General features: G+C 39.9%; 1 protein-coding gene across 1 annotated transcript in view; it reads right to left on the reverse strand.

Moving 5' to 3' along the window:
* Window positions 1-17,836, reverse strand: part of CDH13 (cadherin 13) — a 1,028,720-nt gene that overhangs the window by 570,208 nt on the left and 440,676 nt on the right. The gene's annotated exons all lie outside the window — the stretch shown is intronic.

Here is a 17,836-nt window from a genome sequence, read left to right on the forward strand (position 1 = left end):
GTCCCATTTGTTTATTTTTCCTTTGTTTCCCTTGCCCTAGGACAGTGATAGGCAAACTGCGGATCATGAGCCACATGCGGCTCTTTGGCCCTTTGAGTGTGGCTCTTCCACAAAATACCACGTGCGGGCGTGCACACACCGTGTGACTGAAACTTTGTGGCCCACGCGCAGAAGTCGGTATTTTGTGGAAGAGCCACACTCAAGGGGCCAAAGAGCCACATGTGGCTCGCGAGCCGCAGTTTGCCGACCACTGCCCTAGGAGATGTACTGGCAAACATATTGCTATGAGAGATGTCTGAGATTTGGCTGCCTATGGTTTCCTGTAGGATTTTTATGTTTTAAATTTAATTATTTCTCCCTTGATTTTATTTATTTCTCCTGCTTGTGTAAATGTTTTACAGTCTTTGAAGATCACTCCAGCTGCTGTATGAAGATTGGATTGGAAGAAAGCAAGGAGAGCAAGAGTAGACACAAGAAAACAAATTACAAGGGTGTAGAAGAAGATTAGGCAAAAGGTAATGGTGGCTTGAATCAGGGTGGGAGAACTGGGGAGAAGCTCACAAACAGCTGTAATCCAGCCTTAATCTACAGACGCAAAATCCATCCAATGGGTATGTGGGGAGTGGGCGTGGAGAGGGAAACAGAACCATTGCTGACTACTTGTAATCAGTAATGTTGTGACTGTTTAACAGTCAACTCTAGAAAGAAAGAAAAAAAGACCTGATCTGTAGTGTTTCTCCATGTATATAGTATAAATACTCCCATCATGGCCAATTTCAAACTACTAAAGCAATATCACTGAATACATGGTTGGGAATAGATGCATACGTCATGGCTTACCGCAGCTACAATTACTTTATTCATTATTCCTACTGAATGTTTGGTGATATATACAAAATACTATAACATTTTACAGACAAAGAACAGGGTATGGGGCAGGTCCTACCTAACATGTGCTCAGCTAATAACAGGTCTCCATTACTATTGGAGAGATTGAATTGTACCATATTTCTTGTCAGTTTTTACCCATATGAAACTATAATTTTCTCACAGTAGTAATCCTATCATGGACCAGTAATAAGTAATTTTAAGCACTTGAGTTAAAGTTAGCACCTCCCCAGGAGGTGTCACTGCCATCTCTTTCTCACTTAGAGTTTTCTCCTGCTTCAGAGTCAAATAAGTACAAACGTGTTTTCTCTGCTTTGTTTAACGGAATAACCCTGGAGCACGGAGATGATCTCACCACTTTGGTTTTCACCTCTGAGGTTATTAACATGATTTAGTATGAAGCTACAGGAAATTAGTTGCTGAATATTTCAATATGGAGAGGAAATAATGTAATTCCATTGTTCCCATAGAACCACTGTATCTTGGAGTAACCTGTAGCCATAGTAACAAGACAAGGGCATATTTCTTAAATGTTTAACTACTATTCTACACTTCACACGCATTCAAGTACAGTTGATTCTTGTTATTTATAATGGAATTGAATTAATTTTCTGATACATTTGGGGTCCACTTTTCAACAGTGGGTTTCAATTTCCTTAATTTAAGATGATGAGTGTAGTAAGATTTTCTTTAGGTCATTATCTTTAGAACAGAAATAGACTATATGTATAGAAAGAATCTGAAAAGGTCTAAAAAATGAGTAAATATTTTTGAGTGAGCCAAATAGTGTCTTTGAGGATAAACATTACAAGTATAAAGGTAAAATTCACTTCTAAAATTCACTTCAAAGGTGACATTCATATCTGCCTAATATAGGTACTAAGTAAAAAGATATTACCTATTAGAAATTCCTAATAATAACAACACTCTACAACATTAATTAATATGGTTTGAGAGTTTACCATGTGCCAGAATACTGTCAAGGATTTTTTTTTAATCCTCAGGAATATCACATGAGGCATATATGTTGAAACTGAGGCACAGAGGCATTATAATATCTAGATCGAAGTCATCTGGCTGGTAAGTGGCAGGGTTGGAATTTGAGCCCATGCAGTTCCACTCCATAGTCCATGATTTTACCCACTACTCCCACTGCTCTCTTACTTCTGAGAGCCAATCACAAAGGCCCTGAATCCATTGTGCTGCCCCTGTGCCTCACCTTCTCTCTGGCCCCTGAAAGAATAATGCCTCAAAGAGTAACCAGAGCCTATTGGCTCCTCATCTTCATATGGATGCCACTGAATTCAAAGTTAAGGCTATGTTGGTGGGCAAGTGTTGTGCTTAGAGGCATGACCTCAGAGGCTAGGGGGTAGGAGACAGCAGATGAACACACAGAGCACCTCTAGCATAGTAACTTCTTCAGAAAAATAAACAAGTGCAGAGCAGCAAGCAAAACAGGACTCTCCACGACAGTGCGATTTATTTCCATTTGCTGAACTGTGTTGACACGGTTCTTGGTGTCTATTGAACAATTAAACTCATGTGAAAATAACGACTGCATTGTTGCCACTACTAATGACAGCATCATCCATGACATGCCAGGAATGCTCCCAGCATCATGACTTTGTTCAAAAGCCTCCAATCTTTGAAATTGCATTCCCTCTGTGATAGTGACTTTCTCCTTTTCATTAAGCTTGGCAGAGTCCTAAACTTTCGTTTCAAACAATAAATATCAAACCAAATGCTGTCACTGCCCACAACTGTTGATTGGCGGACAACAGGGGAGTCAGCATCACCCCTGCTCAGAGTTTTTCAGGGTACAAGGCAGCCTTACAGCCTGTGGCACCCGGACAAACAGCCCATCACTGTAATTAAAGCCGAATTGGACGTCCTACTGCTTTGTGTTTCATCTGCCTTCATGTGGACAAATAAATTGGAGAAGCAGCATATGGATGGAGACCAAAAATTGAATATAATGTCCCCATGTTTATATCAGCAATGGCAAGGAGTAACAGATCTGCCGTGTCTCCATTTGCAACCAGGCCATCTGTATTACAAACCCCATGATGCCGAAGCGGTGAAATCATGTTCCCACCGCTGTTCTCCAGCGGCATGCGGGCTCCTCATCTCCATTGATCTACCCCGTGTAGCAGAGGGGAAGCGGGGTCTGCAGCTGCTGTTCATTAGGAGAGAAGCGTATTTCCACCAAGGTTTTGTAAAGAGGGATGCTATTCTTGAAACAGACACCTGGTTAGAAGGAGCCTTCTGCTCACAGAAGCCATACTCTCCAGCCCAGGTAATGAACTCATTCTGACAGCTGGACTTTTATGTGATATTTCAGGGAAATTTAGCCCTGATCAAGGAAAAAATAGACAAATAGCTGGTCTGACTGTCTCTCTTTTTGCCTTTTCTTCCTTCCTTTGGCAAAACCTGGGCACAGTAAAACTAACACAACATGTGCAGGATATATATATATATATATATATATATATATATATATATATATTCAGTCAAAAAATGATGTATGTAAGTGTCCCAGGCTCTCTAAGAGTACAGTTGTAAATAGACTATATATCATGATGCTTATTTTTTAATTTATTGCTAATGATGTATTCCCATCTCCTCAACAAGAACATAGAAAAGAACAGAAAAGTAGATTAGATTATCGCTTTAAATTTTTAAAAATGTTCTACCTGGGCATTGCTAAATCAAGGTAGCATCCTTTATAATGACTGTAGCATATTGTTAAATCCTGTTCAGTTATACGGTAACTTTGAATCTTTGGAAGTATGTCAACTGCAAACCAAAAGATACCTTCCATAGACAAATAAGTACAATCCTGTGTCACTTCCTGGTGGGAGGAACTTTACAATGACTAACACCTGTGCAGGCTAATTTCGACCAGGAAGGGAAGAGAACGAAATGAGGGGCACATTGACCTAGCACTTGCTATGTGCCCAGCAGGATCTACAAATGATTTATTTTATCCTTCCCCAAACTTGGACAGGAGGTGTCAGTAACCTTGTCTCATATGAGAAGAAACATAACTCCGATAGGTTAAGTGACCTGCCCAAGTGTCAAACACTTGGTCACCAGCAGAACAAAAACCACAGGCAAGTCTGTCTCATCCCATTTTTTAGTCTAGAGCACAGGATTGGGACATGCATGGATACTAACTCCCCAGCCCAAAGCAACTTCAAAGCAACAAATTCCAAGGGCAAGTTGATCACATTAGAAGCAGGCAGAGGGACAGCAGGATGAGTGGAAGCTGGGAAGCCTGAAAACGGAAAAGGAGATAAGGAAAGTATAAAAAGCACACACGAAAACCCGCAGAAGAATAAAGTCATTTAATGTAGAAAGCTGACAATACCTCCACACTCCTCAGTCTCAGAAAGTTTAACACGGAAAGTTTGAGAGCCATAATGACTATTTCTCCATTACATCACCTTCCCATTAATAAAGAGTATGTTAACTTCGGTTTACTTTAAGACAGGGAACTACTGTATGAAACATTACAAACATATTGGCATTCAGGTGGTTCCCATTTTAATAATATTTCTGCTTCTGTTACCTGTAATAGTTATGTAAAAGGAATCATTCTCTTCACAAAAGTAAATACAGGAAGTAACACCATATGACACAAAATGTACTCTACATATTATACAGTGTGAGTTATATGAGTATAAATGCATATCATATATTTAAATTTATAAAACTTTCCCAAATATTTCCTTTCTTCTACCAAATGCATCATTTTACTCTTTTAAAAGTAGATGAGATAATAAAGGAAACATTATGTTTATTAACCCCAAACTTAGCATTTATTCTACATGTAAAAGAATATAGGTTGAAGCAAATGTATGTCCTTTACTGTTAACCCATTGTGGGGAGACCACTGAAGCTGACTTTTTTTGACCATCTGTTCATTCAACAAATATTTACTGAAAGCCTAGTCCGTGTTGGACATATGCTATATGCTGAGGCTAAGATGAGGACAACTTGGGCAAACAGTCCATACAGGAATTATGCTCCCAGATTAGCCTCTTTGGGCTACATAAGTTGTGTCCCTAAAACAAACCAGGAGGCCACAGTAGGACCCTTTCATTGATAAATTCCCACTTCCTGGAGTTCTTCAGCCAGCTCTTTCCCGCCCAAAGGCTGGTTGGTACTATGGTGTGTTCTGACCCTGGGAGAGCACATGGGGTTATTAACTGAGCTCTTAAGGTTATAGCACCCTCTACAAATACTGTCAAGAGCAATGAAAAGATAAGGAATAAGACAGGTCTTAGGAATGTTCCTAGAGATTGTGGAAACCCTGACATTAATCACGGTGAGCTTGTGCTGAGCCTCCTAAGTATCTGGGACGTCCCCAGGCAGAGGCAGCCGTTCTCAGGACAATGGAGGCTCAGAAGACCTGGTGCAGGTGAAAGGGTAACAGAATGAAGAGCAGAAGATGAGGATTTTTCCCACCTTTTGACTCTGGACAAATCATTTCCCATCTTATCTATAAAGTGAGGTGTTTAGATCAGGCCACCTGCAGGGTTGCTTCCAGCACTAATAGTCTATGATCTCTCTGAATGGAGAAAGAAAGAAGATGGAGACATTGATCAACCTAAACACAGCCTAAGAGCAGCAAGAGTTTTAAAATAGATTGCCCTGATCGAGGAAAGGAACTAAGGGATACTTCAGACACTAATGTGGTTCATTGCGGATGCCAAATTCGGATGGATGTGTAAGTTGTCTGTTCTAAAATTACACAGCAGTGGGCCAAGATTCTGGTCATTTACCACGTAGGAAATCATCCTTTAGCTGGGAAAAAATGTGTTGATAGAAGTCCTTGGTTGGGCCATTCTATTCCCAGGAGGCAGAAACAAGGGGAAAGAACAAAAATCATGAGGTATTGTTTTTTTTAAATCATATTCCATACCTTAAGAATTTTTGCATAATGGCTACTTAGTAATGTTTCTAAAAGACAACAAAAGAAGGTGGGCTTTCACTGAGAATAGAAGGTTATGATTGGATGCCACCATTGTCAATCACCAAGAAAAGGTGGGAAATTTTAGTACAAAAATGTAGTAACCAAATTGTATCCATGGAACTTGACACTAGATTAATAATATTTTATTATTATTATTATTATTATTATTATTATTATTGTCAGGCCCACCTAAGAAAGGTAGCTCAGATGTGTACAGCAATTCATCCCAGCAGAAGCAGAAGATTGAGAAATCAATGTTGCTAATGTCTGATATATCTTAATAAAAACTTGATTAACAAGGAAAAATAGAGACTTTGTTAGAATTTTTTTTTTACTTTATGTCTGTTTCTTTGGATCCTAAATTTGTCATCCTTTGGCTCATAAAATAACTTATTAGATTAAATGAAAGGTTGTCGAGAACAAAGAATTCACCCTGGCTTTGGCCAAGAATCCCCATAAAACTGGCTAAAAGATTATCATATCCTTGGGATCTTGAGGGGGTGGAGAGAAATCTCTAGCAGAGCTTGCTTCCTTCGAATGGACTCCAGAAGCATGGACACGGACTGATACCATGAGGACCAGCACAGGTGGAGAACCCATGACCTCCTCCAGTTCTGAGAGTCAAGACAACAGGTTTTAGGGGGACCCAACGACACAGAACAGACCCCTACTGGCTGATCTAAATAGCCGTCGCTCCAGAGTAGGAAAGAAACTGGATATATTTTTCTTTAGAAATAAGTATATCACCCACCCCACTCTCACAATTCATTGAAGGGACAGAATAATGGATTTAAATATTGGCTTCTACACAACCCACTTTGGCAACTGTTTAGCAGAATTTAATAAAACTGATCTGTTAATCCCACAGTTAGGTATACACGCAACTTAAATGTATATTTGTTCACTGAAAGGCATGCAAAGAATATTGTTGCAGTACTATTTGCAATGGCCCCAAACTGGAAATGATCCATATTCCCATTAATAGTATAAAGGATACATACAGCATGGTGTATTCAGAAAATGGAATACTATAAATCTGTGATTCTCCAACAGTGTCTAACAACACCATAGATAGATCTCACCAACATAATGCTAAGCAAAAAATTGATAAAAGCCAAACACAAAGTCAGTGATTTATGACCCCATTTATATTATGTACCAAACAGTGAAACCAACTCATGATGATAGAGGTCTGGGTTGGTTTCATGTGGAGAATGTGGGGTTAGTGCCTGGAAGGCGACATGAAGGGGACTCTGACTGGTCATGTTCCAGCTTGTGATCTGAGTGCTGTCTTCATGGATGTATTCTGTCTGTGAATAAATCATTGAAGTGCATATTTATGATTTTGCACTTTTGTGCTTATGTATTATATTTTAATAATGAGATTTATAAATTCACCACTCTTAGGCATCAGAGAAGTCTACCAATCACTCAGTTTTTGCCTCTGTAAGGGCCATGAAAACATCTTCTTTGCATGGCTATTGGAAGAATTAGTGATGGGGTATACATAGCACTGAGCCTAGTGTCCTTCTAATAGAAGGCAATTCTTAGTGGTGAAGAGGAGACAAATGAGGTGGTGTTTAACAATGAGAAGGAGAGTGAGTGAGAATGATGGAGTGACAACAGGAGAAACTAGAAGGCTTCAGGTATACTCCAAGAATGTATGGATGTGTGTATCAAATTAGCTGTATTTCTTACCTTCAACAGGGCTGAGAATATGTTGCCCCAGATACTGCACAGCATAATGAGAACAAAAATGTTCTAGACGTAGGGGGCATGGGGATCTGTGGGGCGAGGAAGCTGGTGGTGCCACAGGGAAGCAATGATAGAAGTGGAAATGGACAAAAAACTCAACAGAACAAAGACACAGGGGATTTAAGCTTCTCCCAGGTAGAAGCCAATCAGCTTGCTGAGTTCTTGAGATGTGCTGTTAAACCAGCTCTTGATGGCTTGTATGTGGTTTGAAGTTTCATCTAAGGTAATGATCTATCAATATACCTATTTACATATATATATATCTATGCAAAAATTTATAAATGTTGGATAGCCATGGCAATAAGATTTACCACTGTTCGAGGTGATATTAGAAGAAATACTAGATGCCAGCCATTGGGGATAATATAAGAGGTTTTTAAACATTTTTGTGTAATGGGCCCTTTTACCCATGGACCCCTTCAGGGTCTGTAGACCCTACATTAAGAACCCCTGTAACTCAACGATGGACGTACAAATGGCACAGCATACTATACAGCCTGTAAAATGACACTGAAGAAGGACATTGGAGGACATGAAAGATGTTTCTGCAACATTGGTGAGTACCAGATGGTCATGTGTGGGCATGGCATGTTTAGTATAGAGCTTCTCAAACGTGGGCTACAGCACTGCAAGCATCAGCAGCACAGGGTGCTGATAACTCCCAGGCCCCACTCCAGACCCATGGGATCCAAATCTCTGGGGATAAGGCCAGGAGTCTGTGTTTTCACAGATTTGTGTGCACTTTATAGGTTGAGCAGCATTGCCTCAGGATGTCAACAATGGTTATCTCAACTGGGGAACTTGGAGAAATTTTTACATTGCTATTGTTAAATATATGCCTGTCTTTAAAGTACTCACAATGAACACCTATCATTCTTATGAGAGAAAAGTTATTAAAAAGAAAAGGACAGTTTTATTCCACAGCATGTTAGGAATGGTTTCTAGATACAAATACAAACAAAATAAAAGCACCACTTGTGAGGAATTTCAAGTTGTCAAATAAATGAACTAAAAATTGAGCAACACAGAGCCTGTGAACTGTGTATACTAATGCATAGCCAAGCATCAGATTCAAAGAAGAAATTACCGTCTTTTTAACTATACACAAGAATAAACTCAAAATGGATTAAAGGCTTAAATGTAAGATGCGAAACCATAAAAATCCTAGAAGAAAAGATAACAAATCTCAGATATTTCTCATAGCAATATTTTTTCTGATATGTCTCCTCGGGCAAGGAGGACAAAAGAGAAAAAAAATGAACAAATGGAACTACATCAAACTGAAAAGGTTTGCACAGCAAAGGAAACCATCAACAAAATGAAAAGACAGCCCACTGAATGGGAGAACATGTCACCAACGATATGTCTGGTAAAGAGTTAATACTCAAAATTTATAAAGAGCTTACACAAGTCAACACCAAAAAACAACCAAACAATCCAATTAAAAAATGGGCAAAAGATCTGAAGAGGCATTTCTCTAAAGAGGGCATACAAATGGTCAATAGTCATGAAAAGATCTCCCTTGACCTCACTATGCATCAGAGAAAGGCAAATTAAAACCACAATGAGATATTACTTCACATTTGTCAGAATGTTTACCATCAATAGGTCAACAAACAAGTGTTGACCAAGATTTTAAGAAAAGAGAATCCTCAGGCACTGTTGGTACAGACTGGTGCAGCCACTGTGGAAAGCATCATGGAGTTACTTTAAAAAATTAAAAATGGAACTGCCTTATGTCCCAGCAATTCCAGTTCTGAGACTATATGTGAAGAAACCTCCATGTTCATTGTAGTAGCATAATGATCTGGCTATTACAATAGCCAAGATCTGGAAGCAGCCTAAGTGCCCATCAGTAGATGAGTAGATAAAAATGCTGTGGTACATGTACACATGGAATACTACTGGGCCATAAAAAAGAATGAAATCTTACCCTTTGTGACAGTATGAATGGACCTGGAGAGTATTGTGCTAATAAGCTAGTCAGAGAAAGACAAATACCATATGATTTCACTTATTTGTGGAATCTAATGAAAAATAAACAAACAAGCAAAATAAAAACAGACTCAGAGATACAGAAAATAGACTAATAGCTGTTAGAGGAGAGGGGTTTAGGGGGGCTAAATAAAAAAGGTGAAGGAATTAAGAAAAAAAAAACACCTCATAGTCACAGATAACACTAAGGAGATTATCAGAAAGAAAGGGGGTAGTGGAGGTAGAAAGAGGATAAAGGGGGGAGAAATGGTGATGGAAGGAGGCTTGACTTGGGGTGGTGAATACACAATATAATGTACAGATAATATATTATAGTTGTACACTTGAAACCTATGTAATTTTATTAACCAATGCCATCCCAATGAATTCAATAAAAAAGAAGAAATGACTAAGAAGAAATGTATTTAGTATGAATTTGAGGTGAGCAGGCCAACAGTGAACACAGCTGTTATGCATTCTGAGCTAGAAGAAAAAAAAATCAAAACCCCAGCATGGAAGGATGAACTAAAATCCCTGGGCAGGAATCAGGCAGATTTAGGTTCAGACCTGGGAAGACATGATGAAAGGACATCTGAAACTCTTGTGTTTCCACAAGCCTGATGCTGCTGCAAAATGCATCCATTCCTTAGAGTCTAGGGCAGCTGTGGGCAAACTACGGCCCGCAGGCCGCATCCGGCCTGTTTGAAATGAATAAAACTAAAAAAAAAAAAAGACCGTACCCTTTTATGTAATGATGTTTACTTTGAATTTATATTAGTTCACACAAACACTCCATCCATGCTTTTGTTCCAGCCCTCCGGTCCAGTTTAAGAACCCATTGTGGCCCTTGAGTCAAAAAATTTGCCCACCCCTGGTCTAGGGCCTAGACAAATGGCTCTCCACATCATTAGTAAGTACATTTACATAATGTGGAGGACCTGTCTCCCCTGAGAGGAGTTCACTCTTATTTCAAAGAAGAGCTAAGAGAAAACTTTGGAGACAAGGATAAAATAACTGCTTTTGTTTCACAAAAGATTTACTGACCCACAGCTAAACCCTCAGTCCAGATGACGTTCTTCAGCATCCTAGAAAGGCATAATGTCCCCAGCTAAAAGGGCCTTCCTCTATTTCCTTCCCTCCCTAGCATGCACACATACACTCACCCACAGATGCTACTCTTTCTACCGGTCAATAGCTCTTGACTCTGTCTTCCCTCCAGTCCCCCTTCCTCTCCCTGCCGATATGCCCTTCATTGGCAACCTGAACTGTTGTGACAGCTTCCATGTGGGTCTCCCCTGCTCCTGATTTACTTATTCTTCAGGTATGAGCCACTGCAAAAAGAATCTTCCTAAAATGCTAATCTGGTCAAGTCCTTCCCTGGTTTATAACCCTCTGTCACCTGTATAATAAAGTGTAAACTCCCCAAAGTAGTTTTTACAGTTATTCATCTTCTAGCTCTTGGTTATTTTCTAATTTTATTTGTGAGAAGTTCTCCTTGCATCACAGTCATATTCCATTATTCTCAGTTCTCCAGACATGCCATCCTTTCTCTGGCCTCTGGACATTGGATCATATTCTTCTCGCTGCCTGGAGAATTCTCGTTCTTCTCCTTCTACCTTCACCTTGCCTCCTGAAACCCACCAATCAGGCAAGAATCCTCTTGGGAATTACTTCCCCATCTTCTCAACTTCTCCACGTTCCCACAGCTCCCCATCGAAGTGCTCATCTACCTGTCTACTGGACTTTGCCTCCCCAAGATTGGATGTCCTGGCACATAGTACTTGCTTGATAAATGAGACCCAACTTTTCAGCCTAGAATGTTTGCCTGCACAACTGGACTAAATTGAGGCTCTTTCTTTATCTCCTGATTCAAACCACACAATGCAACAAGAAACACCAACATTTCCAATAAAACAGCCATCGATGGAAACATTTAAAGTTACAACAAAGGGACATTGTGCCCAAGATCTCTCCGCTTACTGCTGCAGAGAGACAGGCCAAGTCCAGATGTCAGGAGGCATTGTTCCCAGTGACTCAGCCCCAAGGGAAGTCTCTCTCCTATGATACATTCGGAAGCCAGGGCTAGTTCCAATCTAGAAAAGGAAATAAAGGTGGCTTCCTCCCTTCCTTCCTTCCTTCCTTCCTTCCTTCCTTCCTTCCTTCCTTCCTTCCTTCCTTCCTTCCTTCCTTCTTTCCTTCCTTCCTTCTTCTCTTCAGAAAACTGTTAAGTGGCTTATTTCTGTCTCCATCCAGTTTTTGCCTCAATCGTCTTCAAAGCCAGGACTGGAAGTCTGACCACAAAAGGGCCAACCCACTTCCCATAGTTCCCTGGGCCCTGTACCCCACTTCCCTTAGGTCGGCTGTGGCCTCCTTGCTGAGAAAAATGAGCACTGATACCTCTTAATTACACCAAAGCTCATTTTTTCTGCTTTCTTTTGTTCCTTGTGGCTCCCTTTGAACAAGGCTGTCAGCAGAGACACACACAAAAAGTGTTGGATGAAGCAAGGCAGTGGCTTTCCTTGTCTGGTGAAGAAAGCCTTTTTCTGCTTGTCAACATGTGGTCTATTTGTTAAACTAAGACATGACCCCAAGCCTTGACTCAATTCGAAAACATGTACATCAAATGAATGTTTGTGAGGTTAACCTCATTTCTCCACCATTCACAGAGAATTTTATCTCTCCCTTCATTGTTTTCCAGGTAGAATTGGGACGATTGGCACTGAATTTGTCAGCCTCAGGAGACTGGCTCAAGGGATTTCTTTTTTATCCTGTTTTACTCACCCAGTTGGGAATATCTAATGCTCACAATAAGATTAGCCTTTTTCCCCACTTGCCAAATCCCTGATTATTCAGCAGCAGCAGCAGCAGCAGCATTAGGGGAAGACTACTGTTCAAGTCCAAGCTCATGTGAAAACCCATGCGTAACAGAGCACACCTCCTCCTGCCTCTGCCTCTCTTGTTTTCTGGGGTTAACATCTGAAAGCTCATGGAAAGAGGTGCAAAGGGGCATCTGGTTCAGTATTTGGACTGCTACAAAATAATTACAGGCACACACACAATAAAGAGGTGATTATAAACTCTGACGCTGATTCACAGACTGACAGTGCAGGAAGGAATAAAGTATTTTCATATATTTTTCAGGGGAAAGTTTTTCTCAGTTTCCGGGGAGTTAGCATTGTTAGACCAACAATGACTTTTTTTTTTTGTGGTGCTCCTTTGGTCCTACATTTAGTCAATGTTCTCAGAAACTGGCAATTGGCTCTTTTAATGTTTTAGTTTTTGGAGATAATGTATATTTTTGTCTTTTTCTGTGTCTTCACTGATATTTTAGTAGAAATTTCGGAGGTGATGCACCAGTGGCAACTAGCCTGATTCTACTTTAAGCTGAAATGCAGTGGACATTTAGTTTGATTGCATAACCAATGTTAACCTCATGAGGATTCCTCCCATTGCGTGCTTCTCTCCTCCCATTAGACAAACAGTAGTTGGTCATACAAATGGGAGAATTAACAAGAAGCAGAAAATGATTCATTCCATTCCAATGTGGAATATGACAGTTGTGAAGTCAGACTCATGTCCTGTGTGCCAACGTTCCTAGCATGCAGCCCACGTTTTTCCTGTGCTAGTTGTCTCAGTCCATAAGCATCCTTTTGTTAGTGGCGGAAAAATGGCACCAGGTGTTAACTTTGGTTCAGCCACCTCAGTTCTTGAGTTCTGGCTAAGAGCATTCAGAGCCAAGACTCAAATGGTAAGAGAAAGTTTATCTAGGAAAGAAGTCACAGAGGTAGAAGAATTGAGCCACAGAAGAAATGGGCTTAGGAAACAAGTCACAGCAAAAGAAGGGCCCTTGGCGCTTGGGGGTTTGGGGGAGAGAGACCCCTGGGAAAGATGGGGGTTTGGAAAGGCAAGGACAGTCTCCAGAGAGCCACTCAAAACAGGTATGGTAGAGCTGAAAGAGCAAAGGGGCAAGGCCTGCTTGTAGTTTGTACTTGGCTGTGTGACCAGTTCCTTAATGTGATGCAAGGGGCAGAGTTGTCAAAAAATGACCCTTGGGGCTCAGCCTGGACACGAAACTAGCTTAAAAAACCCTGCGGTGAATGGGTGGGTGGTCAGCCACTTCTCCATGCTGGAGGTTCCGCTCAAGCATAGCTCCCCGGGGAGTCAGTGTATCCCGACCCCATACAGCATGGCATCCCATTGGCCCCAAGGTCAGAGGTGTGCTGGAGCCAGGTCCTACTGCCAATTGTTAAATATTCATTAATTATTCAAATCAGTAGCTTAACATTAGCGACTGTGGGAGTATTTATACCAAAGAATGTGGTAAGCACCACAAATCATGGCTCTCCTCACCCCTAAGAGCCAGTTTCCCAGCATACTCTTGCCCAAGGCATTGCTTTAAGAACCTTTTGAGCTCGGCGTGTCAGCATTTCGAAAAACCCTAACTTAACTCCGGTGCCGTGTCACATATAGAAATTTTTTGATATTTGCAACCATAGTAAAACAAAGACTTATATTTTTGATATTTATGTATATATTTAAATGCCATTTAACAAAGAAAAATAAACCAAAAATTGAGTTCCCATGTCACCCCTGACACGCGTGTCATAGGTTCGCCATCACTGATCTAGAATCTCAGACTACTCCTGCTAATTTGGGTACCAGCACTGAGGCTGCAAGACACTCCAGAGTTTGACTGGCCACCCACTGACAAGGTTGTACTTGAGCCGGCCACTAAGAAGGAAGAACCAAGGGAGCAGAGTGCCTCTCCTGGCAAACCTGTGTGATGTCTTCCGCTGTCTGCCCAGGCATGATGGGGAATGGGTAGCAGCACTTCTCATTTTTAGCTGACCCCTGGTTTATATATACTCGTCTCCCCAATAAAGCCTATTCTTTAATTCACGCCATGTGCTATTTTGAAACCAACTTGGAGCCCTGGTGTACGGCAGAAGGAACTCAACTTACACAACTCAATTGGTATCACAAGTAGACCATCTTGCATGGTGCTCTAGCCTCAGCTTTCTCAATAGGACAATGAGAATATAGTATTGGTTTCTGAGAATGTGTGTACTAGTTAAATGACAATTCAAGTGAGCACACTATGCAAACAGCAAAGACCCACGGACACTACCATTTATGTATGTTATTGTGTAGAGATCTTGGTTTGGAAGTGAAGAGTCCTAGGTTTCATGTCAGCATTGCCACTCTCTTGGGCAAGTTACTTAATTTCTCTCACTTTTAGCTTCCCAATCTGAGAAATGGGTGGAGTACTTTATAGGGCTGTTGTAAGAACTGAACAGAACAACAAGGATAGCCATGTTTGGCTAAGATCCTGACACTCATTGGATGTGGAAGGTTTAGTTGAATTTGAAAATTCTTCAACTCTCCTACTTCTAGAGTGCTCATTCAAGCTGCAATGCCAGATCCTTTAATGTTCACAAATAATTAAATATAAATTTAGTAATAAAGCCTTAGGAAACTTTCAAATTGAGAACTGCAAGGCTGATAAACTCAGGGCTAAAAATATTGCTTCCTACATAGGCTCAGATGCCTTTATTTGCTAGATGTATATAATGGAGGTCATTTTTGCATATATATGTATTTGGTAAAGAACCAAAACAACTCAATTATGTTTTATCCTTATTAAACTTTGTGAAAAAAAGTGGATGAGTTGCTAATGATGAATATAAGCTTTTATTAGACTTAGTAAAAATAAGTTAGAATTACTTCTGTCTAATTGTGAGTAAAGATAAAAGTTTTGATTTTTAAAATGTAAGTGGATTTAAATACCATTGTATATATGAGTAAATCCTGAAATATAGGAGCTTGCTTTCTTTCTCTCCCTCCATCACTCCTTCTTCCTCTCTCTCTCTCCACACACACACACACATACACACAAACAAAATCTATCAACATAAAATTTATCATAATCTGCTAAGGATGCTTCTATGACCTTACATAATGGTTGACTGCCAAGCAATTTATCTGGTAGCCCCACTACCATTGTGGAAAATTAAAATTTATAGGAAATATCCAGACTGATCATATAATGGTCTGTTAATTTCATTTTAACAACAAACCAGGCTACGGTCACTTTAATTAATCAGTAACCAGTGAATGTCTTATCCAACCAGCCATAGACCTGGCTACTGGCTAGAATTCAAGTCAAAGAATACTTGATCCCTACTGTGTGTTATGCACTGTACTGAATCACTGCACTTGATGAATTATAGTTAATGGAAGGATAAGAAAAATATAAAAGAAACCAAGTTGCTGCTCAAAATGTGTCATGTCATCAAAGAAATATAAACATGTATAAAGAAGATCAAACAAAAATTCCATAGTGGAGACTATAAAAAAAAACACTCAGCACTGCCCAATAGAAATATAGTGGAAACCATATAATTTTTAATTTTCTGGTAGCCACATTAAAAAAAGTGAAAAGAAACATGAGATTAATTTTAATCACACTAACATATACAAAGTATTTTTATTTCAACATGACATCAATATATGAACTATTAATGAGATAGTTTCTATATTTGTGTGTGTTTACTAAGTCTTTGAAATCCTGAGCGTATATTAATCACACTTGCACCTCAATTTCGATGGTATATTTTCAGCAAAAATATTTAATCTGTATTTAGATTAAAATTTACAGTTGAAAAGGTATACTCATGTGCCAAGTTGTTCCAATAACTGGGTCAAATAGTAATTTTTAAGCTTAAATTTAAATTAAACTTTAAAATCCAGTTTCTCAGTTGCACTGGCCACATTTTGAATGCTCAGCAACCACATGCAGTTAGTGGCCACCATGTTGGGAGTGTAGACAGAACTCTGCAATGGTTCACATGTCCTTCTGGACAGTGCAGCCTCTGACTGTAAACAGGGCATCCCTGGGAAGTGAGGAGGGAAGAGTCCAAAACCTGGGGTTGCTGAATGTAGAGGTAAGTTCTGCTATCCACCTCACTATGGATTTTGGAGCACTGAGCTTCTGGACATCGTAGATGCCCTATATTCAAATTTCTCTTCCCTATAGTCGCCAATGGTAAGTTTTAGTTATTGAATAAAATTGCTAGTTGTTTTAAAACGGGGAAATTCAACAGATGTACATTTCTGAGAAGAGAAGAGGCCTGTAGTTAGATTTGGATAAGAGCTGTGAAGCAATGGATTTTAAAAGAGGTAGAGGGATGATGGTGGTTCCATGAAATAGATCAGGCAATAGGATGGAGCAAGGGATGCTCGCCTGCATTTCTGTAGGAGGGTGACATGGCGCAGTGCTGGGGATCAGTGCCAGGTTTCTGGTCCAGCTTCTGGGATGCAGCTTGGCACCGAGTGGTTCTCAAAGTGATGCAAATGACTAGTATGTAGAGTAAAACAAGTTTAATTCTACTACCATTGGTCTCCCTTAGCACCTATTTGCATAAGTGGGCATAAATGAGAGATACACAGTACTTGGATGGGGGAGACCTCTAATAAGCAACTATCCAGAACTCTGAGGAATATTTAGCAACTGCCATAGATCACCCTCAGGTATGACTGACATTCATGACACAATCAAAGCCACGTCCTGGTTGAGTGGTTTTTATGACTTGGTCTAATGATCTATGTTGATTCTTTACAAAGAGCACATGGGCCAATTACACATTTCTCCCATCCTGGGTTAAAGATCTCTTTCTAAAGGCTCATTCTACCAATTTATAGGGGATATAAAAAAAGGATTTTCAGTAAAATGTACTTTCATTGGTTTTGATGAAAAGGGTTTGTGATGAAAGGAGAATCTCTAATAAGCATTTCATAAATGACTGGTCTTTCAAACTTAATATAAAACAGAATAAAATACGTCTCCCAAGACCTTCTTGCTTCCTCACAGATTTAAAGTCCCCTGCTCTTAATCAATCAGGTCCAAGAACTCAAAATTCTCTAAAGATGCAATCAAATATTTATCAGTGAAAGTTGGTAAAACTGAGAAATTATTTATGGCCCAAATTTTGAAATAGTCACACTTTGAAGGGAGAATAAAAAAGCATGTGCTGGGAACTACACACTCCCAAATCCTCCCTGCTGTCTGGAATTCAAAAACGGGAAGAAAATCACATTTGAGGAAGTATGTTCACAACTGGTGTTTTACCCTCTTTTTAGAAACACTCAGAGAGATGATGGAAAAGTAGCCCCCAAATTCTAGTAATTTAGCTACTTACCAACCAATTTATTTGTCAGGTAGATGAATTATGCATCAGTAAA

The sequence above is a fragment of the Myotis myotis genome, unplaced genomic scaffold, assembly GCF_014108235.1.
Source record: "Myotis myotis isolate mMyoMyo1 unplaced genomic scaffold, mMyoMyo1.p scaffold_m19_p_19, whole genome shotgun sequence".
In the NCBI taxonomy this organism is placed as follows: Eukaryota; Metazoa; Chordata; class Mammalia; order Chiroptera; family Vespertilionidae; genus Myotis; species Myotis myotis.